The sequence below is a fragment of the Triticum aestivum genome, chromosome 3D, assembly GCF_018294505.1.
Source record: "Triticum aestivum cultivar Chinese Spring chromosome 3D, IWGSC CS RefSeq v2.1, whole genome shotgun sequence".
Taxonomy (NCBI): Eukaryota; Viridiplantae; Streptophyta; class Magnoliopsida; order Poales; family Poaceae; genus Triticum; species Triticum aestivum.
In genome coordinates, this window is record NC_057802.1 from 364,804,133 (window position 1) to 364,822,018 (window position 17,886).

The following is a 17,886-nucleotide window of genomic DNA, read 5'->3' on the forward strand; positions in this document are numbered from 1 at the left end:
GCTATTGCTTTCTTCATGACTTATACATGTTCCTATGACTATGAGATTATGCAACTCCTGAATACCGGAGGAACACTTTGTGTGCTACCAAACGTCAGAACGTAACTGGGTGATTATAAAGGTGCTCTACAGGTGTCTCCAATGGTACTTGTTGGGTTGGCATAGATCAAGATTAGGATTTGTCACTCCAATTGTCGGAGAGGTATCTCTGGGCCCTCTCGGTAATGCACGTCACTATAAGCCTTGCAAGAAATGTAACTAATGAGTTAGTTGCGGGATGATGTATTACGGAACGAGTAAAGAGACTTGCCGGTAACGAGATTGAACTAGGTATTGAGATAACGACGATCGAATCTCGGGCAAGTAACATACCGATGACAAAGGTAACAACGTATGTTGTTACGCGGTTTGATCGATAAAGATCTTCGTAGAATATGTGGGAGCCAATATGAGCATCCAGGTTCCGCTATTGGTTATTGACCGGAGACGTGTCTCGGTCATGTCTACATAGTTCTCGAACCCGTAGGGTCCGCACGCTTAACGTTCGGTGACGATCGGTAATATGAGTTTATGTGTTTTGACGTACCGAAGGTAGTTCGGAGTCCCGGATATGATCACGGACATGAGGAGGAGTCTCGAAATGGTCGAGACATAAAGATCGATATATTGGATGACTATCTTTGGACTTTGGAAGGGTTCCGGATGAGTTCGGGCGAATACCAGAGTACCGGGGGGGTTACCGGAACCCCTTGGGGAGTGTAATGGGCCTCCTGGGCCTTGGTGGAGAGCGGAAGGGGCGGCCAGGGCAGGCCGCGCGCCCCCTCCCCCTCTAGTCCGAATTGGACAACGAAGGGGGGGCAGCGCCCCCCTTTTTCCTTCCCCCTCTCTCCTCCTTCCTTCCCTCCTACTCCTACTCTTGGAAGGGGGGATCCTACTCCCGGTGGGAGTAGGACTCCTCTAGGGCGCGCCATAGGAGGGCCGGCCCTCCCCCCTCCTCCACTTCTTTATATACGGGGGAGGGGGTACCCCATAGACACACAAGTTGATCATTGTTCTTTTAGCCGTGTGCGGTGCCCCCTCCACCATAATCCACCTCGGTCATATCGTAGCGGTGCTTAGGCGAAGCCCTGCGTCGGTAGCTTCATCAACACCGTCATCATGCCATCGTGCTGACGGAACTCTCCCTCGAAGCTCTACTGGATCGTGAGTTCGTGGGACGTCACCGAGCTGAACGTGTGCAGATCGCGGAGGTGCCGTACGTTCGGTACTAGGATCGGTCGATCGTGAAGACGTACGACTACATCAACCGCATTGTCATAACGCTTCCGCTTACGGTCTACGAGGGTACGTGGATGACACTCTCCCCTCTCGTTGCTATGCATCACCATGATCTTGCATGTGCGTAGGATTTTTTTTTAAATTACTACGTTCCCAACACAATCAATAATAGCCCCTGCAGTATTCAAAAAGGGTCTACCAAGGATAATAGACATACTATCGTCCTCAGGAATATCAAGAATAACAAAGTCTGTTAAAACAGTAACGTTTGCAACCACAACAGGCACATCCTCACAAATACCGATAGGTATAGCAGTTGATTTATCGGCCATTTGCAAAGATATTTGAGTAGGTGTCAACTTATTCAAATCAAGTCTACGATATAAAGAGATAGGCATAACACTAACACCAGCTCCAAGATCACATAAAGCAGTTTTAACATAGTTTCTTTTAATGGAGCATGGTATAGTTGGTACTCCGGGATCTCCTAGTTTCTTAGGTATTCCACCTATAAAAGTATAATTGGCAAGCATGGTGGAAATTTCAGCTTCCAGTATCTTTCTTTTATTTGTAACAATATCTTTCATATACTTAGCATAAGGATTCATTTTAAGCATATCAGTCAAACGCATACGCAAAAAGATAGGTCTAATCATTTCAGCAAAGCGCTCAAAATCCTCATCATCCTTTTTCTTGGATGGTTTAGGAGGAAAAGGCATGGGTTTCTGAACCCATGGTTCTCTTTCTTTACCGTGCTTCTTAGCAACGAAGTCTCTCTTATCATAACGTTGATTCTTTGGTTGTGGGTTATCAAGATCAACAGCAGGTTCAATCTCTACATCATTGTTATTGCTAGGTTGAGCATCAATATGAACATCATCATTAACATTATCAATAGGTTCATGTTCATTACCAGATTGTATTTCAGCATCAGAAATAGAAATGTCATTGGGATTCTCAAGTGTGTCAACAATAGGTTCACTAGAAGCATGCAAAGTCCTATCATTCTTATTTTTCTTCTTCTTAGAAGGACTAGGTGTATCAACATTAGTTCTCTGAGAATCTTGCTCAACTCTCTTAGGGTGGCCCTCAGGATACAAAGGTTCCTGAGTCATTCTACCCCCTCTAGTCATAACTCTAATAGCATTATCATTTTTCTTATTATTTAATTCATTGAGCAAATCATCTTGTGCTTTAAACACTTGTTCTACCTGAGTGGCAACCATAGAATCATGTTTACTAATAAGTTTATGGTCACCTTTAACTCTAGACATAAAATCACTCAAGTGTTCAACCATAGAAGCATTACGTTTCAATTGTCTACCAACATAAGCATTGAAGTTTTCTTGTTTAACAATAAAATTACCAAACTCATCCAAGCATTGGCTAGCAGACTTATTACTAGGAATATCACCTTCATCAAATCTATAGAGAGAATTTACCTTTACTACCTGTGTCGGGTTATTAAGACCATGTATTTCTTCAATAGGTGGTAAATTCTTAACATCTTCAGCTTTAATACCCTTTTCTTTCATAGATTTCTTTGCCTCTTGCATATCTTCAGGACTGAAAAATAGAATACCCCTTTTCTTCGGAGTTGGCCTAGGAGTTGGTTCAGAAAGTGTCCAATCATTATCATTACTCAATATATTACTTAGGGAGATTTACATTTTTCCCCCTAACTTTGTCTCGACCTCATCTTTACCCCTAAATAAAAACAGTGCTCAACTTTACCCTTCTTCCGTTAAGTGCGCTTATAGAAATACCCTTCCGTACATTTTCCGTCCAGTCAAAGGCCTTTGACCGTTAAGTGCACGTGTAGAAAAATCTAACGGTCAAAGGCCTTTGACTGGACGGAAAATGTACGGAAGGGCATTTCTATAAGCGCACCTAACGGAAGAGGGGCAAAGTTGAGCACTGTTTTTATTTAGGGGTAAAGATGAGGTCGGGACAAAGTTAGGGGGGAAATGGAATTGGCCCTTATTTAATAGCAATTCAGCTTGCTCAACAGTTCTTTCCCTGAAAACACAACCAGCACAACTATGCAGGTGGTCTCTGGAAGCATCGGTTAGTCCATTATAAAAGATATCAAGTGTTTCTTTTTCTTGAGAGGATGATCAGGCAAAGCATTAAGTAATCGGAGAAGCCTCCCCCAAGCTTGTGGGTGATGTCTACTACAAAACCTTCTTCTTGTATACGTTGTTGGGCCTCCAAGTGCAGAGGTTTGTTGGACAGTAGAAAATTTCCCTCAAGTGGATGACCTAAGGTTTATCAATCCGTGGGAGGCGTAGGATGAAGATGGTCTCTCTCAAACAACCCTGCAACCAAATAACAAAGAGTCTCTTGTGTCCCCAACACACCCAATACAATGGTAAATTGTATAGGTGCACTAGTTCGGCGAAGAGATGGTGATACAAGTGCAATATGGATGGTAGATATAGGTTTTTGTAATCTGAAAATATAAAAACAGCAAGGTAACAAGTAATAAAAGTGAGCGTAAACGGTATTGCAATGCTAGGAAACAAGGCCTAGGATTCATACTTTCACTAGTGCAAGTTCTCTCAACAATAATAACATAATTGGATCATATAACTATCCCTCGACATGCAACAAAGAGTCACTCCAAAGTCACTAATAGCGGAGAACAAACGAAGAGATTATGGTAGTGTACGAAACCACCTCAAAGTTGTCCTTTCTGATCGATCTATTCAAGAATCCATAGTAAAATAACACGAAGCTATTATTTCCGTTCGATCTATCATAGAGTTCGTACTCTAATAATACCTTAAGATACAAATCAACCAAAACCCTAATGTCACCTAGATACTCCAATGTCACCTCGAGTATCCGTGGGCATGGTTATACGATATGCATCACACAATCTCAGATTCATCTATTCTACCAACACAAAGAACTTCAAAGAGTGCCCCAAAGTTTCTACCGGAGAGTCAAGACGAAAACGTGTGCCAACCCCTATGCATAGGTTCATGGGCGGAACCCGCAAGTGGATCACCAAAACATACATCAAGTGAATCAATAGAATACCCCATTGTCACCACGGGCATCCCACGCAAGACATACATCAAGTGTTCTCAAATCCTTGACTCAATCCGATAAGATCACTTCAATGGGAAAACTCAATCCATCACAAGAGAGTAGAGGGGGAGAAACATCATAATATCCAACTATAATAGCAAAGCTCGCGATACATCAAGATCGTACCACCTCAAGAACACGAGAGAGAGAGAGAGAGAGAGAGATCAAACACATAGCTACTGGTACATACCCTCAGCCCCGAGGGTAAACTACTCCCTCCTCGTCATGGAGAGCGTCGGGATGATGAAGATGGCCACCGGTGAGGGTTCCCCCGTCCGGCAGGGTGCCGGAACAGGGTCCCGATTGGTTTTTGGTGGCTACAGAGGCTTGCGGCGGTGGAACTCCCGATCTATCCTGTTCCCTGATGTTTTTAGGGTATATGGATATATATAGGCGAAAGAAGTCGGCCAGGGGAGCCACGAGGGGCCCATGAGGGTGGAGGGCGCACCCAGGGGGTAGGCGCCCCCCCTGCCTCGTGCTCTCCTCGTTGATTCCCTGACATGCACTCCAAGTCTCCTGGATTGCCTCCGTTCCAAAAATAACTCTCCCGAAGGTTTCATTCCGTTTGGACTCCGTTTGATATTCCTTTTTTGCGGAACACTGAAATAGGCAAAAAAACAGAAACTGGCACTGGGCTCTAGATTAATAGGTTAGTCCCAAAACTAATATAAAAGTGTTTAATAAAGCCCATAAACATCCAAAACAGATAATATAATAGCATGGAACAATCAAAAATTATAGATACGTTGGAGACGTATCAGCATCCCCAAGCTTAATTCCTGCTCGTCCTCGAGTAGGTAAATGATAAAAACAGAATTTTTGATGTGGAATGCTACTTGGCATAATTTTCAATGTAATTCTCTTAATTGTGGTATGAATGTTCAGATCTGAAAGATTCAAGACAAAAGTTTAATTTTGACATAAAAATAATAATACTTCAAGGATACTAACAAAGCAATCATGTCTTCTCAAAATAACATGGCCAAAGCAAGCTATCCCTACAAAATCATATAGTCTGGCTATGCTCTATCTTCATCACACAAAATATTTAAATCATGCACAACCCCGATGACAAGCCAAGCAATTGTTTCATACTTTTGATGTTCTCAAACTTTTTCAATCTTCACGCAATACATGAGCATGAGCCATGGACATAGCACTATAGGTGGAATAGAATGGTGGTTGTGGAGAAGACAAAAAGGAGAAGATAGTCTCACATCAACTAAGCGTATCAACGGGCTATGGAGATGCCCATTAATAGATATCAATGTGAGTGAGTAGGGATTGCCATGCAACGGATGCACTAGAGCTATAAGTGTATGAAAGCTCAAAAACAAACTAAGTGGGTGTGCATCCAACTCGCTTGCTCACGAAGACCTAGGGCATTTTGAGGAAGCCCATCATTGGAATATACAAGCCGAGTTCTATAATGAAAATTCCCACTAGTATATGAAAATTTCAACATAGGAGACTCTCTATCATGAAGATTATGGTGCTACTTTGAAGCCCAAGTGTGGTAAAAGGATAGTAGCATTGTCCCTTCTCTCTTTTTCTCTCATTTTTTTATTTGGCCTTTTATCTTTTTTTATGGCCCTTTTTTTAGTCCGGGGTCTCATCCCGACTTGTGGGGGAATCATAGTCTCCATCATCCTTTCCTCACTGGGACAATGCTCTAATAATGATGATCATCACACTTTTATTTACTTACAACTCAAGAATTACAACTCGATTCTTAGAACAAAATATGACTCTATATGAATGCCTCCCGCGGTGTACCGGGATGTGCAATGACTCATGAGTGACATGTATGAAAGAATTATGAACGGTGGCTTTGCCACAAATACAATGTCAACTACATGATCATGCAAAGCAATATGACAATGATGGAACGTGTCATAATAAACGGAATGGTGGAAAGTTGCATGGCAATATATCTCGGAATGGCTATGGGAATGCCATAATAGGAAGGTATGGTGGCTGTTTTGAGGAAGATATATGGTGGGTGTATGATACCGGCGAAAGGTGCGCGGTATTTAGAGAGGCTAGCAATGGTGGAAGGGTGAGAGTGCGTATAATCCATGGACTCAACATTAGTCATAAAGAACTCACATACTTATTGCAAAAATCTATTAGTTATCGAAACAAAGTACTACACGCATGCTCCTAGGGGGATAGATTGGTAGGAAAATACCATCGCTCGTCCCCGACCGCCACTCATAAGGAAGACAATCAATAATAAATCATGCTCCGACTTCATCACATAACGGTTCACCATACGTGCATGCTACGGGAATCACAAACTTTAACACAGGTATTTCTCAAATTCACAACTACTCAACTAGCATGACTCTAATATTACCATCCTCATATCTCAAAACAATCATAAGCAATCAAACTTTACATAGTATTCAATGCACTTTATATGAAAGTTTGTATTATATCCCTCTTGGATGCCCATCATATTAGGACTAAATTTTATAACCCAAGCAAATTAACATGCTGTTCTAAAGACTCTCAAAATAATATAAGTGAAGCATGAGAGTTCATATATTTCTTCAAAATAAAACTACAGTCGTGCTCTAAAAGATATAAGTGAAGCACTAGAGCAAACGACAAACTACTCCGAAAGATATAAGTGAAGATCACTGAGTAGTCGAATAATTATGCAACTATGTGAAGACTCTCTAACATTTAAGAATTTCAGATCTTGGTATTTTAATCAAACAGAAAGCAAAACAAAATAAAATGACATGACGCTCCAAGCAAAACACATATCATGTGGTGAATAAAAATATAGCTCCAAGTAAATTTACCGATGGATGAGGACGAAAGAGGGGATGCCTTCCGGGGCATCCCCAAGCTTTGGCTTTTTGGTGTCCTTGGATTTACCTTGGGGTTCCTTGGGCATCCCCAATCTTAGGCTCTTGCCACTCCTTATTCCGTAGTCCATCGAATCTTTACCCAAAACTTGAAAACTTCACAACACAAAACTTAACAGAAACTCGTAAGCTCCGTTAGCGAAAGAAAACAAAACACCACTTCATAGTACTGTAATGAACTCATTCTTTATTTATATTGGTGTTAAACTTACTGTATTCCAACTTATCTATGGTTTATAAACTCTTTAACTAGCCATAGATTCATCAAAATAAGCAAACAACACACTAAAAACAGAATCTGTCAAAAACAGAACAGTCTGTAGTAATCTGTAACTAACGCAAACTTCTGGAACTCTAAAAATTCTGCCAAAATAGGAAGACATAAATAATTTGTTTATTGATCTGCTGCAATTGGAATCAATATTATATCACGTTCTGGTAATTTTTAACAATTGTTTTCGTTAACATAAAGTTTCTGGAATTTCCAGCAAGATCAAATAACTATTATCCAAGAAGATCCTATAGGTTTAACTTGGCACAAACACTAACTAAAACATAAAACCACATCTAACCAGAGGCTAGATAGATTATTTATTACTAAACAGAACCAAAAAGCAAGAAACTAAAATAAAATTGGGTTGCCTCCCAAGAAGCGCTAACGTTTAACGCCCCTAGCTAGGCATGATGATTTCAATGATGCTCACATAAGAATTGAAACATAAAAAGAGCATCATGAAGAATATGACTAGCACATTTAAGTCTAACCCACTTCCTATGCATAGGGATTTTGTGAGCAAACAATTTATGGGAACAATAATCAACTAGCATAGGAAGGCAAAACAAGCATAACTTCAAAACTTTAAGCACATAGAGAGGAAACTTGATATTATTGCAATTCCTACAAGCATATATTCCTCCCGCATAATAATTTTCTGTAGCATCATGAATGAATTCAACAATATAACTGTCGTGGAATTGTCACGGCAGATGTCCTTAGTGTCAGGACTTAATCGCGTGGCCAACGCATCTATGTAGTAGCTTGAGAGGGGTTGAGCGGAATCGAGAGACACAATACAAGACGAGGATTTTGACAGCTTCGGGCCCCGGGAAACATCATCCGGTAACAACCCTACATGCTGTTTGAGGCTAGGTCTCATTATGATCACGAGAGAGTCGTCGGGAACTGGCTCTCTGTGTCTAGCCCTATAGATTGTTTCTTGTTCCCTCTTTGGGGTGCCCTGCCCCTCCTTATATAAGTTGGAGAGGCGGCTTTACATGTAGAGTCCTAGTAGGATTAGAACTAACTTATTTTCTATTACAAGTCGGATACAAGTACGGGTCTTGCTTCCTCGTAAAGGAAATATTCCTCATGCCTTCCGTCTTAAGCCGGCCCATAATAACACGTCCCGGCCTACTGGGCCTTGGGCCCTTGTCATCCGTCTGACCCGCCGTCGTGGCCATCATTAAGTCGCCAGGCTCATGAGTTGCCAATCTTCCGGCGGGTTACGATGAAGCGTCAAGTCCGGCCGGGTCATACTCCCGGCCGGGTCATACTCCCGACCGAGTCATACTCCCGGCCGGGTCATACCGCGGTGTATATCCCCGACATTAGCCCCCAGTTTAATTTGGATTTATCCATGTTAAACTGATCCTGTAAAATAAACACAAGAACAAACTTGATAGGTTATGCTCCGGGTTAAATATTTTCCTGAACCGGCACCTGATCATCTTTGAGTCCTTGTCATTTCCTCCTGGATGCATACTCAAGATCTTATAGAAAATCTCTTTTAACAGATATGTCCAAACCTTGCCAATGCAAAAAATCCAGGCACTTCTTCTAAAAAATTCGGGTCAATAGGCCAGCTTCATAACCAATTTGCTGACATTGGCTCTTGTAGAGAAATATTATAAGAAATAATCCATTTGAGTCGGCCTTCAATGCTCTGACTTAACAAAAATATTGGTCTTGAATATTCAACTGATATTCAGCCGGCTTAAAGATGAAGATCTTGCCAATTTATGATTGCCAAAATTGTCGGGTTATAAATAAATGATGCCAGGTCATGATTGTTGCAGACACCGGTTTAAGCTGGTCTACTCCAAACTGAGAATTTGAAGACTTTTTCTCCCTTATATGCATATCACTTGTAGCCCCCAAGTGCCGGGTTGTCATGCTTACAGCAACCTGGGACTTGTAATTGCCTTATGCTCATAAAAACTTCAACCAGTGTAGCCCCCAAGGGCCGGGTCATTATGCAATAATGAGCAGGGACTTTGTAGATATAACCATGTAAACTTGAGCAACAACGTGTAGCCCCCAAGGGCCGGCTTAGTAAGATATTACTGAGCTCGGACTTTGTATATGATTCATTGATAATAACATCATATGATGTAATCTCCACCATGGGGCTTGAACCCACGTCCACAAGGTTAAGAGCTTTGTACTCTACCAACTGAGCAGTGGATCTTTCAATATAATGGATTAAAGCTTGTGTACCTTGAATTTTCGACAGGAGCAATTGGTAGCCCCCAAGGGCCGGCTCATTACAATGTGATGAGTCGGGTCTTCAATAAGTTGAGCAAAAAATGTCTTTACATTAGCCCCCAAGTGCCATGGTGCATGCTGGCAGTGACATGGGACTTGCATATTTTGATGTGATCTCAATTTAAATAATGTAGCCCCCAAGTGCCGGGTTGTAAGCCTGCAGCGACTCGGGACTATTCTTTTTCATTGTAGAATAAATCATATCCATTGATAAAATAATAGCCAGTGCGCCAAAGCGACTTTGAATACCTCATATGTTGATAAGTAAATCCGGAGTTTAAATACCCGGCGGCTCTTGGCCGATGGCAATTTAATACGCCTCCATTGTAAGCCGGAACGGCTATAACCCGGCGGCTTATAGCCTTTGAGAAAATCAAGAATTGATAACCCTTTTGAGATGCCAATTTCAATCTTTGATGATGGGCTTGAACTTAATCATTTATGTAAGTCATAGCTCTGTAAATCCTGCACAGAGATTAAACAACATATGCCCTGGCGACTTAACGTCAAAAGCCAGGACGGGTAACCACCCAAATGTAGTCTTATCCTGCACACAAGTAGATCACAAAATCCCTTGACGGTTTACCGCAGGGCGGGTCATAATATCTCACATATAACCATTGTGATATTGAATTTGTACTACCGGTTTACATGACCTGTGCAGTAAGGGTGATAACCCAATCTTTAGAAATCAAGACTTCCAAATGTTTATGATTGTCATATGATGGCGACTTATCATCCAAAGTCAAGCTGGGTTAATCGAAGCCACATATATGCTTCAGATATGATCAAAAGAACTTCAAATAAAATCCAAAAAATTGTTTGCAAAAAGAGACTTCAAAAAATTTGAGGCTTCTGATTCGAATACGATCAGAAAACCGTCCCAAAGGGGTTAAGCTAAGATTCGAATACGATCATATAGCCCCCAGTGGCTTTGGCGTTGCCGATCAAGAGGGTACCGACAGCTATGTTCTCTTTGGTTCGAATACGACCTATGTTTGAACAGGAAGCCCCCAAATGACCTTGAGAGTTGCTTAACGACGCTGATTCAAATACGATCCACGTCGGTTCCCAAAAGGGGTTGAGCTATGATTCGAATACGATCAAGAAGCCCCCTAGTGAGCTCGGCAGTGTGCCGATCAAGAGGGTACCGATAGCTATGTTCTCTTTGGTTCGAATACGACCTATGTTTGAACAGGAAGCCCCCTAGTGATCATGAGAATATTTAACGACTCTGATTCGAATACGATCAGGGTCACACCAAAAGGGTTAAGCTAAATTCGAATACGATCAGCTCCCAATAGTCATCAAAGCAGGGTACCTATGTTTGGGTTGTGCTTTGTAACAAACTCTTTTTGGTCCCTTTAATTTTTCCTGAGAACTCGAACTTTTGCGAGAGATAAATTCTTTTTGAACCGGAATTGAGAGTTTCAAAGCTTTGTGATAAACAAATTTACCTTGAACCGGATTTTGAACCGGATTTGAGAGCTTCAAAACTTTGTGGCAGATAAATTTCCCTTGAACCGGATTTTAAACCGGATATTTAAGAGCTTCAGTGCTTTGTGGGAGATGTCAAGTCTCTTGAGCCGGATCTAAACCGGAATCCTTCTTTTTAAGCCGGAAATTTTCTGACGGCCTTTAAACTTTTTCACCAATATGGCGGTAGCCTCCGGGACCGAATTATTTCTCCCTCCAATGACCCGGAATTCTTGAATGCATTGAAACCGACCAATGCTGCCGAGTCATATCATTGTAGCCCCCGAGTCTCAAGACGACTCGAGGAGTTGGCTTTGAGATCCTCCATATTGACTATAGCATAAGGTGTATGTCATTGGTGTTGATAGCGCGATGTGAATCCACAGAAGGTTGAGGTGACTGTGGCGGGTTATAAATGATCTTGTATGAGCCGTGTCAGCAACTCGGCCAATGGTCCCTTCCAACTGGCTGTTTGAAGTTAACCAAACTGTAGTGGCGGCGACTTGTGCGCCTGCCCATTTGAACCATCCAGTGCAGACGGCGGCTGATAATACATGATAATTTGCCTCCAATTTTGTTGGAAGAAAAAAAACCGGGCTTCCCAAGCCGTGACTTGCTCATACTCAATAATCAGCTCACGCAGACGGGTGCGGCCCGGTATGTTGATATAGACCAGGCCGCGAGAAATGGATGGTAAAGACGACCGTTGCATCAGAGGCGGCACAGACAGATGAGCCGGCCGTGGCGTTGTAAGCCGGTGCGGATGGGCGAGTTAACCACATCGTTTTGATGTAGTGAGCAATTGTCCTGCATCAACAATATTGCAGATCAACACAAAGATAAACTGCTCTTTGACAAAAAATAATATGTACCAATAAAATACATTTTAGATGGATATCACCTGATGTGCCAGGCCGGAAATAATCCGCCATGAAATTGATGATCGCTAGGTGAAGTTGAAGTCGCTCACGGGTGAACCGGCCGCGGCGTGGTAAACCGGTGCGGACGGGTGAGTCGGCCGCGACGTTTGTAAGCCGGCGCGGACAGCAAGTCGGCCACGGCGTTGTAAGCTAGCGCGGACATGTGAACCGGCGGTGAAGGCGGACGGGCGAGTCATCCGTGACGTTGTAAGGTGGTGCGGACGGGCGAGTCGGCCGCGGCGTTGTAAACCGGCACGGACGAGCGAGTCGGCCATATGTTGATGTAGACGGCGGCCTGTGCGCGCTTTATCAGGCAATTCGCATGATCCTGACGAGTTGATGCGGACTAGACCGCAGGAACGGCGGCTTGCACGCATGTGTGTCGAGCAGCGTGTAATGGACGAATGCTAGTGCATGCACTCCGTATCTGCAGTATAATGGCATAAAAAATTGTCCTGTGTAAAAATATTACAGGGCAGAGTAATTGTTCTCGGACGAATTAATATGCTCATAAAATACAGAGGAAAGATATCGCCTGATGTTCTGTTGGGTAAACGCCATATTCCAGCAATTATAAACTTGCAGTCTCGTTTCTCGTAATATCTTCTTTATCTCTCAAAGGCAGAGGCATCCCGCGGCGCAATGGTACAGCCAGCAAAGGCGGTTTAACTGTGTATACCAGGTTCGGCGGCTCGCAGTCGACTCGCAGACGGCCTACGGCTGAGGCGACTCAGGTGAAGATGAGTTCTTCCACCGCTGAATATTGAAAATGATGGATGTATTTTTCCTTGCGTGGCTCCATTGGGAAACATAAAGACTGGTTTTTGGAAACTGTGCATGTACTAGTACATTTTTCCCAAATGATGACGGTGCTTGTAGTACTAATCCTCAATTCTTCTTTGGATGGATGCCCATACTAGTGCTGACTTTTGGTGGCTCCCTCGTCGCTTTACCCAGCTGCCCATACTAGCCTGCATCAGGCACGGCTGCCCCAGTACACGCGGATCTGTTGTATTAGTATTGTAATATACTATTTGCCGTGGGTAGCAGACCGTCTCGGGCTCCTTCAGGCAAGAATCCCCTAATGATTGTTACGTCGCTGTCGTCTCAGGACTTGAGCCGGTAGAAAGTACACGTCAGTGGATTTGGACAGGTCCCGGTCGTTTGCAGACTTTGCGGTGCATTCAACGGATATCGATCGGCTCAAACTTGCGACTTGGCTTCCTCGTAGGGCAGCATATCCGAAATCGACCTGGATGTTTCTTCTGCTCACGCGTGGCCGCACAACAGCGGAAAATCAAATTCGACGGATCACCCAGCGACGCCTGTGGCGACGCACGCAATCCTAATATTCTCAATCCCGTATATACCAGATCATAAAACGGCAAATTTGCCGGCTCTGCCCGAGGTTGACTTATGCTGGGCTATCCTGCGTGATTATTCGGTGCCGACTCTCCTTCATGCGGCCAAGCACGAGCTTCTCGATCCCTGGAGAGATCCCTTCAAGAACTCATCACCACCGTGCGCAAGCCCCACGGTGGGCACCAACTGTCGTGGAATTGTCACGGCGGATGTCCTTAGTGTCAGGACTTAATCGCGTGGCCAACGCATCTATGTAGTAGCTTGAGAGGGGTTGAGCGGAATTGAGAGACGCAATACAAGACGAGGATTTAGACAGCTTCGGGCCCCGGGAAACATCATCCGGTAACAACCCTACATGCTGTTTGAGGCTAGGTCTCATTATGATCACGAGAGAGTCGCCGGGAACCGGCTCTCGGTGTCTAGCCCTATAGATTGTTTCTTGTTCCCTCTTTGGGGTGCCCTGCCCCTCCTTATATAAGTTGGAGAGGCGGCTTTACATGTAGAGTCCTAGTAGGATTAGAACTAACTTATTTTCTATTACAAGTCGGATACAAGTACGGGTCTTGCTTCCTCGTAAAGGAAATATTCCTCATGCCTTCCGTCTTAAGCCGGCCCATAATAACACGTCCCGGCCTACTGGGCCTTGGGCCCTTGTCATCCGTCTGACCCGCCGTCGTGGCCATCATTAAATCACCAGGCTCATGAGTTGCCAATCTTCCGGCGGGTTACGATGAAGCGTCAAGTCCGGCCGGGTCATACTCCCGGCCGGGTCATACCGCGGGGTATATCCCCGACAATAACAATCACATAAAGCATTCTTTTTATGATCTACAAGCATAGAATTTTTATTACTCTCCACATAAGAAAAATTCTTCTCATTCGGAATAGTGGGAGTATCATAAGAAACTTAAATACTATAAATTGTTTCCACGTTAAAAGAGTAGTGTTCAGAAAAAGGGTAATCATAATCATATCAAGTTTTATAAATATAATCATCACTACTCTTTATAGCATAAGTTTCATCGCTATAATCATCATAAATAGGAGGCATGCTATTGTCATAATAAATTTGCTCATCAAAACTTGGGAGGCTAAAAATATCATCTTCATTAAACATAGCATCCCCAAGCTTGGGCCAACATTAATTTCAGCAAATATATTCTCAAACATGTCATTCTCATCAAACATAGTATCCCCAATCTTGGGCCTTTTCATATCATAAGCATAATCACTCTCATCGTTAATAGTATGGATAGCACCAATAGTATAGCAATTATCATCATCACAATGAGTAATAGGAGCAACATCATTTGGGAGGGATACCTTTCTACCTTTGCTTCTCCGTCTTTTCTTTTTCTTTTTCACCTCATGTGTGGGTTTAACCCTCTCTTTAGAGCTCCTTATTGATGAGATTGGTTGGATAGAAGGCTCCTCCTCGTTACCTAATTCATCATAAGAAACAATAGGAGGATATTGGGAAGCCTCTTCCCTTTCATTAGTATTCTCTTCATCCTCTATTTGTTTTGTTTTCTTTATGTAATTGGCAATATAAGGATTTTCAATACAATTCACCTCACAATACATATAAGTTTCTTCTAGATCAATATCGAGGAATTTCTCGAGGTTATATTCTGGAATAAGCTTAGTTTGACGTTTCATTTCTTCATAACCCAAAAGCAAACTAAGTTCATTATGATGTGCAAGGGAAATCAAGTCATCACAATTTTTGGACACGATTCGATCATGAAACAATTTGCATTTGATATTTAAATGACCATGTTCATTGCAAAGTTCACAAGTATGGGTAAGATATTTTAAATTTTCAGCACTAACATTTAGCCTTTCTTGCAACCATTTAGTTTCCAAATACTTATGCCTCTTGCAAAATCTATTTTCCCTATTTGGTATGTACTTGCAAACTCTATGCACTCCACAAAAATTGACATGCTTATAAGAGATATTTTCATCATAACTAGTGCAATCATCATTAGTACTATGGATATTCAAAGAGTTCATAGTAATAACATTGCAATCATGCTCATCATTCAAAGATTTAGTGCAAAACATTCTATAGACTTCTTCTTCTAGCACTTGAGCACAATTTTCCTTTCCATCATTCTCACGAAAGATATTAAAAAGATGAAGCGTATGAGGCAAACTCAATTCCATTTTTTGGTAGTTTTCTTTTATAAACTAAACTAGTAATAAAACAAGAAACTAAAAGATTCGATTGCAAGATCTAAAGATATACCTTCAAGCACTAACCTCCCCGGCAACGGCGCCAGAAAAAACCTTGATGTCTACTACACAACCTTCTTCTTGTAGACGTTGTTGGGCCTCCAAGTGCAGAGGTTTGTAGGACAGTAGCAAATTTCCCTCAAGTGGATGACCTAAGGTTTATCAATCCGTGGGAGGCGTAGGATGAAGATGGTCTCTCTCAAACAACCCTGCAACCAAATAACAAAGAGTCTCTTGTGTCCCCAACACACCCAATACAATGGTAAATTGTATAGGTGCACTAGTTCGGCGAAGAGATGGTGATACAAGTGCAGTATGGATGGTAGATATAGGTTTTTGTAATCTGAAAATATAAAAACAGCAAGGTAACAAGTAATAAAAGTGAGCGTAAATGGTATTGCAATGCTAGGAAACAAGGCCTAGGGTTCATACTTTCACTAGTGCAAGTTCTCTCAACAATAATAACATAATTGGATCATATAACTATCCCTCAACATGCAACAAAGAGTCACTTTAAAGTCACTAATAGAGGAGAACAAACGAAGAGATTATGGTAGGGTACGAAACCACCTCAAAGTTATCCTTTCTGATCGATCTATTCAAGAGTCCGTAGTAAAATAACACGAAGCTATTCTTTCCGTTCGATCTATCATAGAGTTCGTACTAGAATAACACCTTAAGATACAAATCAACCAAAACCCTAATGTCACCTAGATACTCCAATGTCACCTCGAGTATCCGTGGGCATGGTTATACGATATGCATCACACAATCTCATATTCATCTATTCAACAAACACAAAGAACTTCAAAGAGTGCCCCAAAGTTTCTACCGGAGAGTCAAGACGAAAACATGTGCCAACCCCTATGCATAGGTTCATGGGCGGAACCCGCAAGTTGATCACAAAAACATACATCAAGTGAATGAGTAGAATACCCCATTGTCACCACGGGCATCCCACGCAATACATCAAGTGTTCTCAAATCCTTAAAGACTCAATCCGATAAGATAAGTTCAAAGGGAAAACTCAATCCATCACAAGAGAGTAGAGGGGAGAAACATCATAAGATCCAACTATAATAGCAAAGCTCGCGATACATCAAGATCGTACCACCTCAAGAATACGAGAGAGAGAGAGAGATCAAACGCATAGCTACTGGTACATACCCTCAACCCCGAGGGTGAACTACTCCCTCCTCGTCATGGAGAGCGCCGGGATGATGAAGATGGCCACCGGTGAGGGTTCCCCCCTCCGGCAGGGTGCCGGAACAGGGTCCCGATTGGTTTTGGTGGCTACAGAGGCTTGTGGCGGCGGAACTCCCGATCTATCCTATTCCCTGATGTTTTTAGGGTATATGGATATATATATATAGGCGAAAGAAGTCAGTCAGAGGAGCCACGAGGGGCCCACGAGGGTGGAGGGCACGCCCAGGGGGTAGGCGTGCCCCCTGCCTTGTGCTCTCCTCATTGATTCCCTGACGTGCACTCCAAGTCTCCTGGATTGCTTCTGTTTCAAAAATAACTCTCCCGAAGGTTTCATTCCATTTGGACTCCGTCTGATATTCCTTTTCTACGAAACACTGAAATAGGCAAAAAAACAGAAACTGGCACTGGGCTCTAGATTAATAGGTTAGTCCCAAAAATAATATAAAAGTGTTTAATAAAGCCCATAAACATCCAAAACAGATAATATAATAGCATGGAACAATCAAAAATTATAGATACGTTGGAGACGTATCAGTGGAGACTCTCTTCTTCAATTTGCACAAAATTATATCTTTCCCTTAATGCAGCTTGTTACTTATGAGTGGGGAAATATTTAGGAGAGAAGTAATAAATCATATCCTGGGGACTATGCACACAACCAGGAGCAAGAGGATTAAACCATGTTTTAGCATCACCCTTTAATGAGAACGGAAATAACTTAAGGATATAGTAGTAACGAATTTTTTCCTCATGAGTGAATAGGGTGGCTATATCATTCAATTTAGTAAGATGTGCCACAACAGTTTGAGATTCATAGCCATAAAAAGGATCAGATTCAACCAAAGTAACTAACTCAGGATCGACAGAGAAATCATAACCCTTATTA